This window comes from Pteronotus mesoamericanus, unplaced genomic scaffold, assembly GCF_021234165.1.
Source record: "Pteronotus mesoamericanus isolate MK-2021 breed Mesoamerican mustached bat unplaced genomic scaffold, CSHL_Meso_final contig_263, whole genome shotgun sequence".
Lineage (NCBI taxonomy): Eukaryota > Metazoa > Chordata > Mammalia > Chiroptera > Mormoopidae > Pteronotus > Pteronotus mesoamericanus.
In genome coordinates, this window is record NW_026555112.1 from 12,975,492 (window position 1) to 12,995,655 (window position 20,164).

Here is a 20,164-nt window from a genome sequence, read left to right on the forward strand (position 1 = left end):
AAAAAATCCAAAGCAAAAAAGAGAATTCCAAGAATAAGAAAATAAAAAATAAGAGGGGACTTAAACGAGCCTTAAAATCTTGTCTGCCACCAACTGGTCCCACTAACCGGTCACACACATAACCTTTCTCAGGTCTCAGATGGCATTAAGCCCCAATGGTAGAGATATTCTCTTTCTCCAGCTGACTCTAAATGGCACCAGATGACCTTACCTAGGTTCCAAATGGCATAAAGCACCAAATGGCAGAGATATTCTCACTCCAGCTGAATTCTACCCAGCACCAATGGCACAAAACCGTAACGGTAGAGATATTCTCTCACCTAGCAGTGCATCCACAGGTCCCCTGGCAGAGACATGACCTCTCACCAACCAGTATCATGGCAGAAACATGCTCTCTCATCCCAGACAGCTCTAACTGTCACCATACAACATATCTTAGGTCCAAATGGCACAAAGCCCCAAATGGCAGAGACATGTTCTCACATCAACTAGTCTGCAAATGACCTTTATGAAGTCCAAATGACATGAAGCCCCAAACAGCAGAGACAGAGGATTCTCAGTATAAACAAAACAGTTAAGTTCCCTAAGTCCCCAAAAGATCAGAAAGCTAGAAACAAAACAAAACCTCAAGCAAAGAATAACTCCACCCAATCACTGAGGTTTCTTTCCTCCCCGCCCCCCACCCCCACCCCCCACCCCCAAAAATCCACATCCTTCTATGGCCTCTAAAACCTTCACAAACTTTTTTTGGGGGGGGCTTTCTATACACCTTCAAGTTTCTACACACCTTTTGCAACTTTCATAGGCTTCTTACTCACTCAGGAATAACCCTAACTCACTTTCAATGCTTGTCCTTTTTAACGATGAAATGAACTAAACTCAAACTCAGTATCTGGTGGCTAAAAGTCCCTAAATCTGCAAACACATTCTCCTACATAAATCTACTTTTTTTTTTTTTTTGCCACACAAACATTTAAATTTGTTTACAACTTGAAAATAATGTAGGAACATCCAAATAATGTGAGGCAGTATGCTTCCATTTCTCAGATTCAAGTAAGGAAGTAATCAAATGCATACACCAAAAACCCTAAGAAATAAATCTCAGGTGGGTGTTGTTAGTTAAAAAAAAACAAACCCAAAACTCAGAGAATACTGGCACTTAGAGGAAAAAAAATTTCCGCTGTCATTTTAAAAATAAGCATTCAAAATAAAAGCTAACAGCTTGGATGGTAAAGAAAGAAAATTAGGTAATGCTAAAACAAATGTTGATAATTTAGTATTATATACAAAAATTACCACCCTTAAGTATGTCTTAAGAAAAAAAGTACAAATTGTATTTTCATAATTATACACTTGGTTTTGATTTCTATTTCTTTTTTTAAAAAGATTTTATTTTATTTTATTTTATTTTAATTTATTTACTTTTTAAATACATTTGTCTCTGCCTCCCCCTCACCTCTTTCCCTTGCCCCCTCCCTCCTTCCGTCCCTCAGCTCTTCCCCTTTGGTTTTGTCCATGAGTCCTTGCTATATGTTCCTTGACTTTCCCCTTCCCTTCCCTTTCCCTGCCCCCCCTTCCCTCTTGTCTCTGTTGATTTCTTTTCCTTTCAGTGTTGCTGGTCATATTTTCCTTGCATCTTAGCACGTAGAGAGCACACATTGATGTTTCTCTCCCTCTCTTTCTCTCTCCCTTCCTCTCTCTCTAAAAAATAAAATCTTTTTTTAATCTTTTTTTTTATTTTTTAGAGATAGGGGAAGGGAGAGAGAAAGAGAGGGAGAGAAACATCAATGTGTGCTCTCTATGTGCTCTCTACTGGGGACCTGGCCCACAACCCAGGCATGTGCGCTGACTGAGAATCAAACCAGTGCCCCTTTGGTGTTCAGGCTGGCGCTCAATCCACTGAGCCACACCAGCCAGGGCTCACTTCTTTTCTTTTTACCATCTTTGCTAATCTCTTCTTCATGTTTTAGAGTTTACCAAACTAATGTATGGAAGGCATTGTCAATACTCTTGTCTTCTCTTTGCTGATGTTTCAGTAAAAGGAATTCTGTAATTTCTTGCTAAGTCCTTAGCCTGTTTTGTGTCTACTGTTCTAGATGGCAAATCACATTTATTTCCTACTAGGATCATGGGTACATCTTCAGAGTCTTCAGCTATTTTTACTTCTCTATAATAGTGAATTTTTAAAAATGATTTAGTATTAGTCAAAGCAAATACTCAAAGAAAGCCCTCTCCAGTCCTCATGTACTGGTCCCTAATGGCACTGTACTTCTCTTGACCTGCTGTGTCGAGAATATCCAAGAAACAGGATTCCCCATCAATTACTATTTGTTTCCTGTAGGAATTCTCTATTGTAGGATCATGTTCGTCCACAAAGCAGTTCTAAATTATCTGTATCATCAAGGTACTCTTGCCTACACCACCAGCTCCAACTACCACAAGTTTATATTCAGCCATTTTCAGCAGGTCTGGGAGCTGCTGAGCCTCTGGCCCCCACCGCTGCCTTCAGTGCCTCCCCAAAACTCATCCAGTTCTCATTGGACCCTGGTTCTCAGCTATGAAACTCAGGGGATCCTTCCTCCTTCCCAGAATCTATTCCCTCCTGGACCCATTTCCTTTCCAGTCATATTTAAGTGGCTGAGCCCCCAGCAGGTATGCAGAGAAACTCCCAGCAATGGGGAAGCACCACAGACACGCTCCATGGGGGGCTTGACCTGCCACAGTGGGTAGGGCCCCAGGTTGGGTGCCACTATTGCAACTGGACAACCAGTGAGGTCCTACCAACTGCCACACAAAAGGTAACGACTCTAGAGAACAGTCTGGTGGAAAGGAAATGGAATTTTTGTTTATACATATATACATAAATATACAGTTGATTTCTTGATGCCCACCTCGCCCCTGCCACTGGAGGAGTGAGCAGGTTGCTGGGGGGTGGCCACCAGGCTGTTTCTCATGGCTTCTTGCACAGGGAAGGGGAGTGGGGTGTGTCGCCTGGCCTCCTTCTGGGACCTGCATTCTGAGACCTTCCTACCCTAATCTCCTCTCTCCTCCTCTTACCAGCCTTGCTTGTAGTACCTACAAGTGCTCAGGACAGGCCTGAAGTGTTCTGGGAGGGTTGCGGGACCTGACCCTCCCTGGCTACACTGGGGCTGTAGCCAACTGGCCTGTACTGATATGAGCCGTAGGCAGGCAGAAGCCATCATGGCCTCATGCCTGGGAAGGATCTGGGGCTTGGTGCCCCACACTGGAGTCATGGTCAGCAGGCAGGTGACAGCTTCTGTGGGTTCCTTCCTGGGGAAGGGGCACAGGGCTTGTCAGGCCTGTGCCCCCATGAGTCCACCTCCCTAGCCTCCTCCCCTGCCCTCTTACTAAAGCTTGCTGTGTTCCAGGCCCACCTTGAAGCATTCAGGGTGGGGCCCAGGGAAACCCTCCAGGGCCACCCAGTACCCAAGGTCTGTGGCCCAGAAACTCCAGCCCGTCTGTCAGAAGGAGGAAAGAATCCAAGAGTGGCATTCCTGCACTTTACTTTTAAAGGCTCCCTCTGGAATCCTCTGCATGGCAGAAGCAGATAGGATTGTATATCCCAACCATCCAATCATCTTCCTGGTTTTTGGCGCCAGTATTGTGAGCCGTTTTATGTGTGTGTTATGCACGTGTCATCCTAGGTACTGGGGTGACACAAGCAGTGCTGTTTTCAGCATTTCTTCACTCCTTCCCATTTCCAGGGGGGTGTTCCCTCCTGTTACAAGAGCAGAAATAAAATAGAGTCTTAAAAAAGATACAAAAGATCAATGAATCCAAGAGCTGGATCTTTGAAAAGATAAACAAGGTTGACAAACCTTTAACCAGACTCATGAAGAAAAAAAGAGAAAGGATCCAAATAAAATCAGAAATGAAAGAGAAGAAATAACTGACAACCAAAGAAATAGAAAGCATTGTAAGAAAATGTTACGAACAACTATATGCCAACAAACTGGACAACCTGGATGAAATGGATAAATTCCTAGAAACATACAATTTCCCAAAACTAAATCAGGAATAATCAGGGATTCTGAATAGACAGATTACACCTAATGAAATTGAAGCAATAATCAAAAAATTCCCTACAAACAATAGTCGTGGACCAGATGGCTTCACAGGTGAATTTATTAAACATTTTGAGAAGAACTAACACCTCTGCTTCTCAAACTATTTCATAAAATTCAAGAGGAGAGAAAGCTTCCAAACTCATTTTCGGAGACCATCATTTTACTTATTCCACAATCAGACAAAGATCTTCACGACAGCATGGATGGAACTGGAGAGCATTATGCTAAGTGAAATAAGCCAGGGGGTGAAAGACAAATACCATATGATCTCATCTGTAAGTGGAACCTAATCAACAAAACAGCAAGCAAGGAAAATATAACCAGCAACATCGAAAGAAAAAAACCTACAGTGATGAGAGGAAAGAAGGGAAGGGGGTAATACGAAAAAGAAGGGGAAGGGTCAAATCAAGGAATATGTATAAAGGACCCATGGACAAAGCCAAAGTGGGGAAGGATTGAGGGTGGGAGTGGGGGTGGGTGGGGCAGGGGGTTGTGGTGGTGGTAAAATGGAGACAAATGTATATGAACAATTAAAAATTAAAAAAGATTGCAATTTAAGAATAATTAAGGCTATAGGAAAGGGAAAAGGCAAAGCACGAATAGCATGCACACTGCTATCCCAACTTCATTTTAAAAGATATCTATATCTGCACAATAAAGGGCTAAAAATGCATTAAAAAATAAACACTACAAAGAAAGAAAATGATAGGCCAATATCCCTAATGAACATAGATGCTAAGATCCTTCACAAAATATTAGCAAACCAAATATAGCAATGTATCAAAAAAATCATACACCATGGTAAAGTAGGATTTATTATGGAAATAATAAGGTTGGTACAGCATTCACAAAAAGAAAATGTGATTCACCACATAAATAAAATGAAGGATAAAAACCACATGATCATATCAATAGATGCAGAAAAAGCTTTTGATAAAATTTCTGATAAAATAGATGCAGCCCCTATTTATGATAAAAACTCTCAGCAAAGTGGGAGTAGAAGGATCATACCTAAACCTACTAAAGGCCCTATATGGCCAACCCACTGCCAGCATCATATTCAACGGGCAAAAACTACAAGTACTTCCCTTAAGATCAGGAGCAAGACAGGGATGCCTGCTTTTATCTCTCTTATTCAACATAGTACTGGAAGTCGTAGCCACAGAAATCTGACAAGAAGAAGAAATAAAAAGCATCCAGTTGGAAAGGAAAAAGCAAAACTGTCTTTATTTGCAGATGACATGATACTGTATATAGAGAACCCCGAAGATTCCAAGAAACTCCTAGAACAGATAAGTGAATTCAGCAAAGCAGCAGGATACAAAATTAATATCCAGAAATCAGGTGCATTTTTATATGCTGATAATAAATAGTTTTGGAAAACTTGGACAGATATGTGCAGAAAAATGAAACTAGACCACCTTCTTACATCACACACAAGAATAAATTCAAAATGGATTAAAGACTTAAATGTTAGACCTGAAACCATAAAAATCTTAGAAGAAAACATAGGCAGCAAAATCTCAGACATTGCTCGTAGCAATATTTTATCAGATATATCTCCCCAGGCAAGGGAAACAAAAGAAAAAAATAAACACAAATGGGATTACATCAAACTAAAGAGTTCTTGTACAGCAAAGGAAATCATCAACAAAATAAAAGGACAACCCACAGAATGGGAGAACATATTTGTCGATATGTCTGATAAGGGGTCTAATATCCAAAATTTATAGAGAACTTAAAGAACTCAACACCTACACAACAACCCAGTTAAAAAATGGGCAAAGGGACCTGAATAGACATTTCTCCAAAGAGGACATACAGATGGCCAATAGACATATGAAAAGATGCTCAGCGTCACTCATCATAAGAGATGCAAATTAAAACCACCATGAAATACATCGTACACCTGTCAGAAAGGCTATCATCAATAAATCAAAAAACAACAAGTGCTAGTTAGGATGTGGATAAAGAGGAAGCCTAGTGCATTGTTGGTGGCAACACAGATTGTTGCAGCCACTGTGGAAAGCAGTACTGAGATACCTCAAAAAAATAAAAATGGATCTACCTTATGACTGAGAGATTCCACTTCTGAGAATATAATCAAAGGAACCCAAAACACTAATTTCAAAAGAACAGAAGCACCCCTTTGTTCGTTGAAGTGTTATTTACAGTCACCAAGATGTGGAAGCAGTCCAAGTGTCCATAAGTAGATGAGTGGCTAAAACAGCCATGGGACATTTTATTTATACATACATATTTATTTATACAGCCATATGTATTTATTTACACATAATAGAAAACTACTTGGCCATAAAAAAGAAGAAAGTTTTACCCATTGTGATAGTATGCATGGGCATGGAGAAAATTATGCTAAGTGAAATAAGCCAGTCAGAGAAAGTATGATTTCACTCATACATGGACTCCAATGAACAAATGGAATTAATAAGAAAAATGGAGATGGACTCATAGATGGGGAGCAAGATGACAGCTAGTGGGGAGTGGGGAGGTAAAGTGGGGGAGGGATTGAGCAAAAAGGAAAAAGGGCTCATGGACACAGACAACAGTACTGGGGTAGGGAGTTATAAGGGGACTAAATGGTAATGGAAAACAAATACAATAAATATTAAATTAAAAAAAGAAAAAAGGTATATGTTTGTGTATGTGTGTGCACACACATGCTTTAAGTTGTTTCTGAGGTTTGTTTCTACTTAGTTCACCATTTCTGATTTTACTGAGTTCCAGGAAGCTGTTGGAGTCTGTTCCAGGAGAGGCTCCCTTCCTGTCCTACTCCTGGGGGAGTTAAATGGTCCCAGCTCCCAGACAGTGACCCAGGGCCTCTCCAGGGACTTATTTACTATAACCTCTTCCCCAACTTGCAGGTCAAGGGTTATTCTGAAACATGGCCCATTAGATCAAGAAAAAGGAAAAGAGATTTATTTAATGCAATAGGCTTATTTTTCTTTGTGCTGAATAAACATCTCTGTGCCTACTGCCTAGGCTATTCAAGGTTTACACTGGAAAAAAAAAAAACAGTGCTGACTGCCACATCTGACATACCCTGACATCAGTGACTTAATGTTATTAAAAACTCTATTTCTTGCTCCTGTCACAGTATGATACCAGGTGGCTCAAGAGGCTTCTCCACATTGTAGCTATACCTGGTACCTGTGGCATCTAAGGAAAAGAATACCATCTTCTGGGAAAGAAAGAGCTGTAGGATTTTCTAGGATGTTTTTAAGGGCAGGCCTTAGGTGGCTTCTATCACTGCCCATGTTTCATCAGCCAGAAGCCAGTTGGATGAGGCATCAACCTAATACTAATGAAGTTGGGAAACAGTAAGCACATGGGTTTCTGGTGCTATCAAGCCTTTGCACTGGGGGCTTCCTAGAGGTCAGATGACCCTTGGGTGATCTGTAGTCACACTCACTAGCACCTTTGTTGCCCTTGGGGTTCCAACATTCATTTTCCCATTATGTTCAGTTAGAAGAATGAATGTAAACATCTTATTAAAACTCTGGATCAAAGGAAGATATGTGCTAGCCCTGGATATGGGATGAAGCTCAGAATTCCCACCAGGAGGTTGCGTCTGTGCTCTTAACTTTGGTAGTGGGGGGAGGGGAAGCAGAGAGAGAGAGGGAGGGAGAGAGAGAGAGAGAGAGAGAGAGAGAGAGAGAAACAATGGGAGGTGAAGAATGCAGGGGCAGCTGAAACATTGCCTCATGGTGTCCCCAGATTCCAACACTGCATCATTGGCTTCCAGAACACCCGTGTGACCTCACTGGATTCCAGTCTCTATATTTGTTCACCATCAGTGCCCATTACTGTAAATAATTGAAAGGAATATAATAGGGTGAGAATTATTGTTGCCTCCCCCCTTTGCCTTTCATAAATCTTTTTATACCAGAGGGGTCTGGCCCCAGACACTCGAAGCTCTATAATTAGTTCTGGGAGCTGTGAGGACAGAGATTTAGTTAATGACATTTCATGGTTCAATCTTGGGGTCCTTCAGGCATTTTACTCTTTGATGGAATAAAGGACCAGGGTTTCAGATGAACTTGGGTAATTTGCACTGATGATACGTGGATATGTCAGTGGTTCCTAAATGTTACAAATGAGCAGGTAAGACCCCAAGCCTAGTGTGCCAATTACAGGGCTCTCCCCAGCCTCCTAGCTCTCTGAGCAGTTGAGAATGGCTTGGGTTCCAATAGTTGCAACTGGTAGATTTTCACTATTTTCATCATGTCTTTTCTGCTTTGGCCATAATTCTGCCATCAAGATATCTTGAAGATAAGTACTCTCTGCTTAGGATAACACCACAATTCTTGCAGCAGACTGCACTGCGGGAAATCTGCAGAACCTTCATGGAAGCTTTGAAGCATGCAGGTGGGAGGCATGTGCACAAAGCCTGACGTGGTAGACAGCATCACCTAGTGAAAAAAGAGTTGCAGAGGGTCATGAAAGTGTTTATTTATTTTTGAAAACGAGGTCCAATGACATTAAGTGACTTGCAAGCCTGCTCTTTCTTGTCCATCTTTTTCACACCCCACCATACTATCTATCCCCTTTCCTGTCTGGGATTGAGTCCTTTGTCTTGGGTGCCAGGCTAGAGCACATTTCCCTGGCTTTGTACTTGTCTTTGATGGAATGCTCTTCCCGGCCTTGTCCTGCTGAATGCCTATTCATCCTTGAGACCCAGTGCAGTCATTTCTTTGATTCTTCTTGGCTTCTGTCTCTCCTTAGACTGAGTTGACCACTCCTTCCTTTGTCCTATTGTAGCTTCTTGTACTTAGCTTTGTTATAATCCCACTCTGATATAACAGTGTTTCAGTGGACTTTCTCCACCAAACTGTGAGCTTGAGCAAATGAACCTTATCCTCTTCATCATAGTATGATCTGCGCCTGGGATGGTTTAAGCACATGACAAATATACAATACATGTTTTCTGAGTGAATAAATGCATTTAAAACCTTTACCCTTTCCCTAGGCATAAAGATAACTATAAGACTGAGAAAGAGAACAAATGCAGAATGCTTGGGATGCTTCAGAGCTTTAGGAAAAAAGGCGGCACTAATCAAATATTATTTTGAGACCTCAGGCCTCCATTTGTCCTTATCTCCCAGGAAAGGTGGTGAGGACAGGCAATTGCAGTTCCATGCAAGGCCCTCTCTTCTACTGCCTACTCTGGGGTAAGAGTCTGATTGCCCCAGGTCTTAGCAGGGCTGCTGTAAAATAATACAATCTCCATGGCTGAGAGGTCCTGTGACCAGGGCAAACCACACTCCACCTCCTCATTAAGCTATTGTGCTTGGATATTAATAGCCCTGGGCAGTGTTGTCTGTGTGGGCAAGTGCTGCTTTTTCTGAGCTGTGTAAGCCCCCATCTCCCAGAAACAAAGTGCTCCACAAATAACCACAGCGTGTTCTAAATTCCTCTGAGCAGGGAGCCCTGGGGATAACTCAAAGGGCAAGAAGGAACAGGGCTCCGGACAGAGAACCCGACCCCAACAGCTCATGGCAACCCGCAGCCCAGGATGGGGGCTATTTGGAGGCTAATGGAGAAAGAACCTGGGTAGGTAGATAAGGTTAGCGCTGCTGGATTAAAGTCCTGGTTGCAAGAGGAGTCAGCTGGAGACCTGACACACATCACTGAGATTTTCTGATTAAAAGTTCTGCTTATTTCATAGCAGTTCATGACAAACAAATGAAGTGATACTTGTGAAAAGCACTTACCTAAGACTGCAAAATAATATATCAATGCAAAGGAAAGTGATGATGAGGGGGATGGTGATGGTGGTGATGATAATGACCTGTTTGGAGACCACATTCTAGGAGGAAACAGTGGGCCATCTTTACGGTGACTGCCTCTGGAAATCAGTTATGAACAAGGGCCTAGCAATGGGGGTTGCCCTCTCGGCTTTCTTGCACCCTCTGAGCCGACCAGATGTCTTAGGCTTCCCTGAACCCAGTTAGCTCACCCACGCTTGGCAGAAGCTTTACCTTCTCTGGAGAATCTTCATCCCCTACACACAGCCTTTTTTGATTAGCAAATGTCTTTCTTTTTTTCCCCCAACTACTAATTAAAAATATTTTTTTGAGAAAACACTTTGATTACATGGATCACTCTGTGCTCCATGCCATTCTATCTGCCTGCTGAACTAGCCTGACATTAGCCGCACTGTCTAGGTGTGTGACCTTGGGCAACGGACTTCATCTCTGTGTCTCAGTTGCCTCATCTATGAGATACCTGGATAACAATAGTATCTATATATGGGAGTGAGAAGAGTGCCTGTCATTTCGTAAGAGCCCAATTAGTGTTATCTGGTAGTTCATACCACCCTATCACATGGTTTGATGTATCTGAAAGGCCATTGAAGAAATCTGGTGTTGCTTTTTGCAGCGGAGTAACCCAGAGTGACACAAACCCCATGACTACTCCAAAGAACCAAAATAAATGGGAAAGAAACAGCCCCCCAGCTAACCCCTGATGACAAGAGTCTCTACTTCAGGACCAACAGGAAGCAGTAGGGACTCAACTGCCCATAGCTTTTCCTTTGGTGGTAGTCGACGTTGACCGAATTTGACTCTCTGAGGCAAGTCTCCATCACAACTTGGAGCAATGATGAGAAACAGTCACCAGGTCCATGTGCCCCAGGAGATTAGGCATTGCATCAGTTTCCTAGGGCCACCATTACAAAGTTTCACAAACCCAATGGCTGAAACAACAGAAATTTACCGTCTCACAGTTCTGGAGGATAGAAGTTCAAGACTAAGGTGTCTGAAGTCTGTGATTTCTTTGAGGCTGCCCAGGGAAGGATCTGCTCCAGGTTTCTCCCTTAGCTTCTGGAAGTTCCTTGGCTTTTGGTGTTGTAGGTCTAATTTTCACATGCATCCTCCCTGGGATATGTCTTCCTATGTCCAAATGTTCCCCTTTTTTCAAGGATACCAGTCATATTAGATTAGGGCCCACCCTAATGACCTTATTTTGACTTGATCACCTCTCTCTCCAGAGACCCTATCGCCAAACAATGTCACATTCTGAGGTCCTGAGAGTTAAGACTCTAACATTTTTGGGGGGAGAGGGGCATAATTCACACATACTAGGTATGTTGTAACCTAGACCTTCATTCTGGCATGAAAGAACCTTACAAAAAGAATGGACTGTCTCCCATATTTTAGGCAAAGAAATTGTGTACCAAGAAGAGAATAAATCTAATTACCTGAGGAGCTGGTTAGAATTCAGATTTTTTTCCATCTCATCTCTGTCCTAGTGAATCAGGAACTCTGAGAGTGGGATTAAATGCATATTGAACAGACGTTCCAGGTAACTTCCTATTCACTAAAATTGTAAAACTTTCCCCAGGTATATAGCTAATGGATGAGGGTGCATCTATGGAATGGATTTGAAATCAAAAGTGGAACTGGGAAGATTAGAGGCAGCTGTGGCTCCCAGGACAGCCTGATGGATTCCAGCATCTGGTTGCATGAGAAGCTGAGTTCAGGCCTGTAGCAAAGCCCTGGATATTTTCCACTGCCATATTTTCCTGGTGGCTTAAAGAACAACTGTGTGTAGTGAGTGACCACAGATTTGAACTGAGGTTGGCAGAGTGTGGGATTTTCAGGACTGGACCACAGCATATGATCCTTCTTAGCCACAGGTTTTGGGGGTATTCCCAGAGCTCCAGATAGATTGTAGGGGCACTAGGGTATATTTCAGGGCTTATTGTTCCAATAGCAGGGGTTTACTCTGAAAATTACCCTTTATATTACCAACAGTAAAATGGGAGTAAAAATGATTTGCTGAATCTTAAAGAAGAACCAATCCAAATTAATTGTTCTCTAAAATATAGATAAGGATATTTGTTCACGCTCAAGTTTCTGTTTTAGTGAAAGTAGGCAATAAGGATAGCTATCTGAGTCTAGACAAAACCAGACAATGGCTTGCTTATCCTGACTCTCCAGGATCTATAGCTCTGAAGCAACAAAGCAGCTTTGGGGGAACTCCTCTGTCTGATGCCTCTTATGGCAAGGCTTCCGTATTTCAGGATCAAAGCAGGAGAACAGTGCAGGAGAGAATGAGCTGATGCATTTTAACAATGCGTTACTTCTCATCTGTCATTGTAGAAGCTCCCAATTCCCTACAGGGAGATTAGTTGCCTTCTACTGAGAATTAATCTGCTAGGTGTATAGGGCAAATACCAGGATGTTCCCTCCACAGATAGAATCAGGTGGAACGTTGTTGTTGTATTTGGAATTTCCTTTTCAAGTTATTTCTTGGGTGGATAATCCCAGACAAAGGACAAACCAAAGACAAATCAGTTTTGGGATGCTGTGTCCTTTTGCTTTCTTGTGTTTCTGCTTGTTGCTTTTACTTTGTGGGGAGTGGTTAAATACTAACTTTTTCGATGCAGACTTGGTAGGAGGAAATGAAGGTGGGGCTCAAAGCTTCTTTGGAGGCGCAAGAGATGGATAATCCATGCGTGAGTGGTGAGGAGGAGCTGACCGCATCTGTGCCAGGCTGGGCTGCCTCCCCATATCTTCTCTGAATTTGGCTGTTCATGGTACCAGACTCTTGCCATATTTTCTGTTGTCAAAGGGGTGGAGGCTGATGTGTTAATTACTAACAATGGCTGCATGGGATTGTTTTTGTTTAAGTTTGAAGGGGCCACTAGCTTCCCGACACGACAGTCTTCAATGATTTTTTTAAAAGAAATACCAGAAGAAAAGCCCAGAATAATCTCTGAATTATGTACAGAGCAGTTTTCTCAAAGACATGCAATCAATTTCCCATATAATTTCCACTTTAACAAAACAAAAGAGAAGGAGATAGTAATCAGTATTACCTCTATTTTATAGGCAGGAAAACGGAGGTCAAATTTCATACTGTTTAGGACCATAGAAATAGAAATACAACTGTATTCTCTAGCATCCGTGTCCGCCCTTCCAGGTCGTAGTCTCTAGTTACAGAATAAACTGTAGCAAGGAGGAGGTAGGTTACCTGGAAGCAGTTTCCAAATATTAGCATTCTGGGACCCCAATTAAAGGAAGGTTATTTTTGTTGTTGCTGTTACTTTTTAAAAGATGACAATCAGGAGAGTAGGTACTCATGCCCTAGATTAAGTGAGGTGGAGTCTAGAAATGGAGTTCAGAGAGTGGGTGAGGATGGGATTGAATAAGCCATACCTGGCATTCTTTAACTCCACCATTCAGAATGCAGAATCATCCAAACCTTAGTGACCACAGCCCCTGGCATGCCATGTGGCTAATCTGTGTCAATGCCGTAGTCTTGTTCAGAACAGGGCCCAGCAAAGTGATGGATTGTTATCATTATCAGTAGTACTATTTGCAATTAGTAATAATTGCATGTTCATCTTTGGAGATCTTTTGGGGGTAATTGAATCATACCACTTAAGGATGCAGACCCTTCTGCTCTCCTCCCTCTTTCTTTTTTTCCCGCCTCCATCCTTACTTCATGCCTGGAATGGAAAGAGAAGGCAATTAACATTAATCGGGTTACTACGTTCATTGAAATTTATGAAATGAATGGTTCAACTACATGGTCATGTGTTATCTCTTCAGCATCTTTGTTATTCAGTGGCAGACATATGCTTAACTTTTCAGGTTCCAAAGCAATTCTTGGGCATTAACTTCCTACTTCTAATAATACATTAGTTCTTTAATCAGGAATCATTTGCTGGAAAGACTTATGGATTGCTTATCCTAGAAACATGAATTAGAATTCACCTAGGGTTTTTATGGTGCATATGTGGGTGAACCAGTTCTCAAATTCCAAACTCTGAGCCCCCAAGTCAATTTTCTTTCTGGAACACATTGTTGCCTTTATTTTTAAAGTCCTTTACAGTGTATCAGCACAGTCCTTCAACTTGTCCTTCTGTCACCAACATCCTGGATGTTGCAGCAGAATATGAATATATATATATATATAAAACAAATATATAAATATAAATGTAAAATCATGTGTTCACCTGTATTAACAACTCAAGCACCTTTCACATCAGACATATTCTACTTTGAGGAGCAAGTTCTTTGTTACTCACTTATCCATTAACAAGTACTTATGGAAAACTTTCTGTTTGCTTTGGTCTGAAAACATTTGGCATCACTGTGAAACATTAGGCATTATGCTCAAGCCTGGGGCTATGAAGTTAATAAAATGCAATCTCTGCTCATGTCAAGAATCCAAGAAGGAGGCCAAGACAAGCTCACAGGCATGAACAAAGGCAAGTGCAATATTCATGGATGCTCCTGAAGATGAGCTGCCTTTAATAGGGTGACGTTGAAAACAACTGAATGTCCAAGAGTAGATAGTTGGATTCATTCATCCCACAGACATTTGTGAGTGCCAGCTATGTTCCAGGCACAATGCTAATTACTGGGATAACAACAAAGATATTCTCTGTTCTAGCCTGTACATATGTCACATACTAGTAAAGGAGACAGATTAAGTGGGAGAGTGATTTAAGAGTCATTTACACACCAACTATTTTAGGGAGTGCCTGTCGTGTTTCCTATTCCTATTCCTGCCATGTCTGTAGGAGAGGTATGTAAACAAAACAAACAAACAAAAAGTAACAAAAGGATAAAATAATAATGATCTGTATTGAATGTATGAGGGAAACAAATGGAATGCTGTGATATGTTTTAAATACATTTTTGTTCAAGAGAGACAGAAAGAGATAGAAATAGAGAGATTTTGAATGAACCAAGTATAGAGTAGAACGGTTAGAAGCACCCTTACCTGAAGCCAGACTGCCTAGGTTTGAATCCTAACTCTACCACTTGCCAGCCATGTGACCCTGAGCGTATCACCTACGTTCTCTATGTTTCAGTTACTGCATCTGTGAATAGGAATTATACAAAAACTAAGTGAGTTGATATTTCTGACAAGCTTAGAATAAGTACTGTGTATTAGCAGAGTTGATAATACAAGAACCTGGTGAGTGAATTTCTCTACTGCCAAATTAACTTCTAATCTGACATTTCTGTGACAAGGGATGTATACTTCGGGGGAACAATAATGGAGCAGCTTGTACTACTCCATGAGAGCCAATTGTTAGCATCTCTTGCCCAAACTCTGCATCCAGCGAACTGAAACTCTTTCTCTAAATTCTCTCTCCATTTGGTGGTAGCTTAAGATTGGCATGGCAGGAGCATTTACAACACAGAAATTTATAAATGCTGCATATCAGGGCTTTATTTTTCATTCCGAGAGTGAATTGTTGCAACTTACCAGCATACCACTGGCACATGCATTTAGTAGAGTGTAATGGAGAGTTGGAGTTCTTAGCGGTTCCAAACTGACCCGTGTCTAGTGTGATAAATTTGTAAAATACATACTGTTTACGAAATTTGAAACTCCTGGATTTAATGTGGCCATTATACTAGGCCTAAATGAATTAGATTCATTTGCCTGTTTGTCGGCAATCCCATTAGAAGACAAGGGTGATGATTGCCATTAATATTGTGCCATAAAGATAAGCTCTTTATCAGCTGAATGTGCTCTCTTGACATAGTGCATGCAATTTGGATAATTGCCTAACTTGTTAGGGGGCTGCATAAGCTAACCCTTTGTATCTGATGGAAAATGAACACATACTTGATGACCCAATTACTTAAGAAGTAGCTATAAAAATAAAAACATAACAATAAACCTGTTTAATAATCACTAATCCCTAAGCACACAAATGTATTTTAAATAAAGGTAATACTATACAGCATTTAAATAAATGTAAATGCCAAGGTGCAAGTTGTAGTTTTCCCACTTAATGTTATCTATTAGTAACTTTTACTATTTTCTAATATTATTAAATATTCATTAAGTATTAAGGAGTTCTGTGATTGTTTTCTGTGCATTAACTAATTAAATCCTGAAAACAATGTTAGGAGGGAGTTATTATTCCCATTTTACCAACAGGAAAACTGAGCCCCAGGTGATGAAGTAACTGGCTCAGAGTCTCCGGTTAGTAAGTGTCAGAACCAGGATACAACCCAGTGTACGTGGCTCCAGGGCCTTTGCGTTATGTAATGCCTCTTCTCAGATGCTTTTCTCCAGAGCAGATAAGGGACCAAACATCCTCTCTCTTATTGAGATTCAACTGGTATTGGAGAAATTATATCTGTGGACAAGAGTGCTTCCTAATAATAAACAATGGAATAAGGTCATCTTACCCCAAAATTGGCAATGCCGGGCAGTGCCAGAACCATCTAGGGTGCAAAAGTTAAGGTGGCATCATCTTCAGGGTCATGCTAGTACAGAGTTTGCCCTGCAAGTGGATTCCTCAAATTTTTCACCCTAGTCCTGACTCCAGCACTGAGTCATCACAGGTCTGTAGCCCTCCTAGCTTTTAAAACCAGAAATGCCAAAAAAAAAAACTCTTCAAAAGCCAAAGGGAGAAAGAAGCAGTAGTCAATGACCTGGCAAGTCCACAAGCAACACCCTTAAAAACAGACTCCAGGGACAAGCAGGGAGGCTGGTGAGGCTCCCACCGCCCTGCTTTCAGGCTCTCATGCAACTCAAGGTGCTTTTTGTTTTTTAAACTTCATTGGTTTTATTGGATATAATTTTCATACAAAACTATCAGTTTAAGGTGTATGACATATTGATTTGGTATATGTATATATTATGAACTGATTACCATAATGTTTAGTTAACATTTATCACCTCATGTAGTTAGACACTTTTTCCCTGTGATGAGAACTTTCAAATCTACTCTCATAGCAGCTTTCAAATACAATATAGAATTAATAACCGTAGTCACCCTGCTATATATTAAATCCTCAGAACTTATTTATCTTATATCTGGAAATGTATACCTTTTGACCTCCTTCACCCATTCCCCCCACCTGCACTCCCTGCCTCTGACAACCACCTGTATTTGTGAGTTTGTTTGTTTTTTAGATTCCACATGTAAGTGAGATCATACAGTATTTGTCCTTCTTGCTTGACTTAGTGTAATGCTGTCAAGGTCCATTCATGTTGCCACAAAAGCAGAATTTCCTTCATGCCCCAGAAACTTCATATCCTGCCAATTAGAGAGACTGACCTCTGTCTGAATCCAGAAACCTTCTCGTGCCCTTTTCTGTAGGTCAGAAAGGAATACTTAAGCTCCATGGGGGTGTTGCTGCTGGAAGGGAGGTGGTGGCTGCTGCACCTGCACTGTGAGCCCAGGATCTTCCTCTCTTGCTTGGCCTGGCATTTCAGCAGCATCTACATGAGTTTCTGGAGGATGGGTTACCAATATGTGGAAGGCATAGGTGAGTGAAACTTCCTAGGCACATGAGACTGTGTTGAAAGTAAGAGGGAGCTCCTTCTGCCTGTCTGCTTCAGCTGGGATATTGGTCTTTGCCTGCCTTCAGATGTGAACTGAAACATTATTTCTTGGGTCTCAGGCTTACAGACTTTCAGACTAGAACTTAGGTCAGGGGCTCCCCTAGGTCTTCAGCTTGCTAACTGAAGATCTTGGAACTTGTCACTTTCCATAATCATGTGAGCCAATGTCTTATAATAAACAACATCTTTATTTATCTATCATTTATTCTCATATACTCTGTTGGTTCTGTTTCTCTGGAGAACCTTGAATAATAGAGTCTCACAGAGAAAAATTTTAAAAAGCACAGGACTTCTTAAGGCTTGTGTACACTTCATTTCAACCTCTGCCTCTGTTATTCGATGGTGTCGTTACTGTGTGTGTCCATGTGTCTCTCCTCCTTTTTTTAAGGACCCCAGTAATATTGGATCAGGGTCCACCCTAACAGAGTATGACTTGATTTTAAGTTGATTACATCTACAAAGACTCCATTTTCAAGTAAGTTCACATTCACAGGTATGGAGATTAAAACTTCAACATATCTTTTTGGGGAATACAATGCAACCCACAATAGTGTAAGAGCTAAACTTTAGGCTATAAAGTAGGGAGAAAAACCCAGACAATGGAAGACATGATCCAAGGTATCAGGAACATAGTCAGGGACTGGAGGTGAAAAGAACTGATGTGAGAGGCATTTGGCGGACAAAGTCCATGGCATGAGTGAGACATTTAACATGAGGGAGCAGGAAGAGGAGGGGTCGAGGTTCCAGCACAGGCAATAGATGGGTGGAGGGTGATGGCCAGAATGTACAGGAGAAGTGGCAGGTTTGAAAGAAAGAGAATAAGGTCAGTTTTCTATATATTGAGTTTAAGGTGCCTGTCAGACTTCCAGGTGAAGAGGTGCAGGAGGCTAATACATATATGAGCCTTGAAAAAGAGAAGTGGACTTCTAGGCTGTGTTACAGATGGCTGTGTGCATGGAGACCACGCAGGAGGGAGTGGAATCACAAAGGGAGAATAGCTAGTGAAAAGGGAAGGGTGATGGCAATGGAATTCAGACAAGCCAAAAGCATAAGGAGATACAAGGGATGAGAGGCCTATTGATCTCATGGAGAAAGAATAAAAAAAGACCACAGGACTTCTGAAGAAGCAGTTTCACCCAATATACCGCTTAGAGAACCCTTTACTTTTGAAAGGAGACGGACTTAGGATGTTTTTAGCAAGAGAAAGCATTTGAATTCTGACTCCTTTGCTCTTCCTTCTGTCCTAAAGATCAGGCTGGACTATTACACCCCCACATCACATCCTCTCTGTTTTCATTATTCTTCGGGGATGCTGCTGGGTGATGCAGGCCTCAGCAGAATCTCCAGTAGGCAGGGATATAAGAGAGTACTCTCCACCCCAAGCCCCCTTCCTTCCCCTCCATCACCACTCCAGACCCATGACCAATGGACCATGTCATAAAGCAGCTATTGGTCCTCTGTGTGAATCATAAAGGCGGCTGCTCCCTTATGTCTGGGTCTTTGTCCTACCCCAAGCAGTGCTGGCAGAATGACTAAAACCAGCAGATTTTCCTAAGACAGTAATGCTTTAAGGCGACTTTTGCATGCCCTTTCCTTTACATTTTAATGGCACTCTAATGTTGAATTAAAATGGAATTCCTATGGAAATGTACAATGTCTAAATCAATACTTGCTGATTAGTGTCATGAGGATGAATATCAAAAGATATAATAGCAATGGTGGGGCCCAAACCAGGGTGAATAAAGCCGCCTGTGTCCATTAACTGAAGCCTGACTAATGCTAAATTACAATAAAATATCTAGGAAATTCTGGCCAGAGCCACTTTAAAGCCCACAAAATATAGCTTAATTAGCACTATGATGACAAATGCAGGAAGAATTCATTACACCAAAAACTCTTTATAAAGTCCACTTTTACCAACTCTTCCTTTTTTTTTTTTTTTTTTACCAACACAATGCCTAGAAGGCCACAGTGGCTTAACTGCCATCACACTGCTGCTTGTCATGTGCTGGGCTAAGTCAGGCCTCGTGTGGACATCAGGGCATGAGTTACAAATCCCCCTCCCCTCTGTGTGACTCAGTGCAGCAATCATTTTTCCCCTCTCCCTTAATTGTACTTATTAGTCTGTCTGTGTATCTTTCCATCTGGTTGTCTGCCTGTCTTATGTACTCTAATGTAATAGTTATGAGTGTTGGCTCATGTGTCAGACATTATGAATTTACATTCTATGGCTGACTGTTCCTACCTGTGTGACTTTGGGAAGGTTATTGTATCTCTCAGTTTTCACATGCAAAAAGTGGGGATAACACTACCACTCACTCATAGGGTGGATGTAAATATTAAAGGAATTATTGTATTTATTCAAAGACATTTCAGTAGTCCCTGACCCATGCAGCATACAGCAAGTGTGAACTATTGTTATTTTTGTTCTTATTTTTTTAATCTACTCCAGAGGCAATAGGATGAAAATGAAAACAGCTGGACAACTCTGCCCTGTCAACACCTCCCTGCTCAGAAATGCACAAAAAACATGAATAACATTTCATGTTATAGAGGGAAAAAACCTTTAATAGAGAATGTTTAATTAACCCCACTGATTTACAGATGAAATTTGAGGCCCAACAGGGAAGAAGGCTTCCTAAGTTCAGCCAGGTAGTGCTGTCCCATTTAGACATTTATTAAGTGTTTACTATGTCAGACTGTGTATTAGTTACTAAATTACAATG

The 20,164-nt window shown here is 41.3% G+C and overlaps 1 pseudogene; it reads right to left on the reverse strand.

Moving 5' to 3' along the window:
- Window positions 1-2,457, reverse strand: part of LOC129071315 (GTPase HRas-like) — a 146,552-nt pseudogene extending 144,095 nt beyond the window's left edge.
- Between the last annotated feature and the right edge of the window lie 17,707 nt (window positions 2,458-20,164).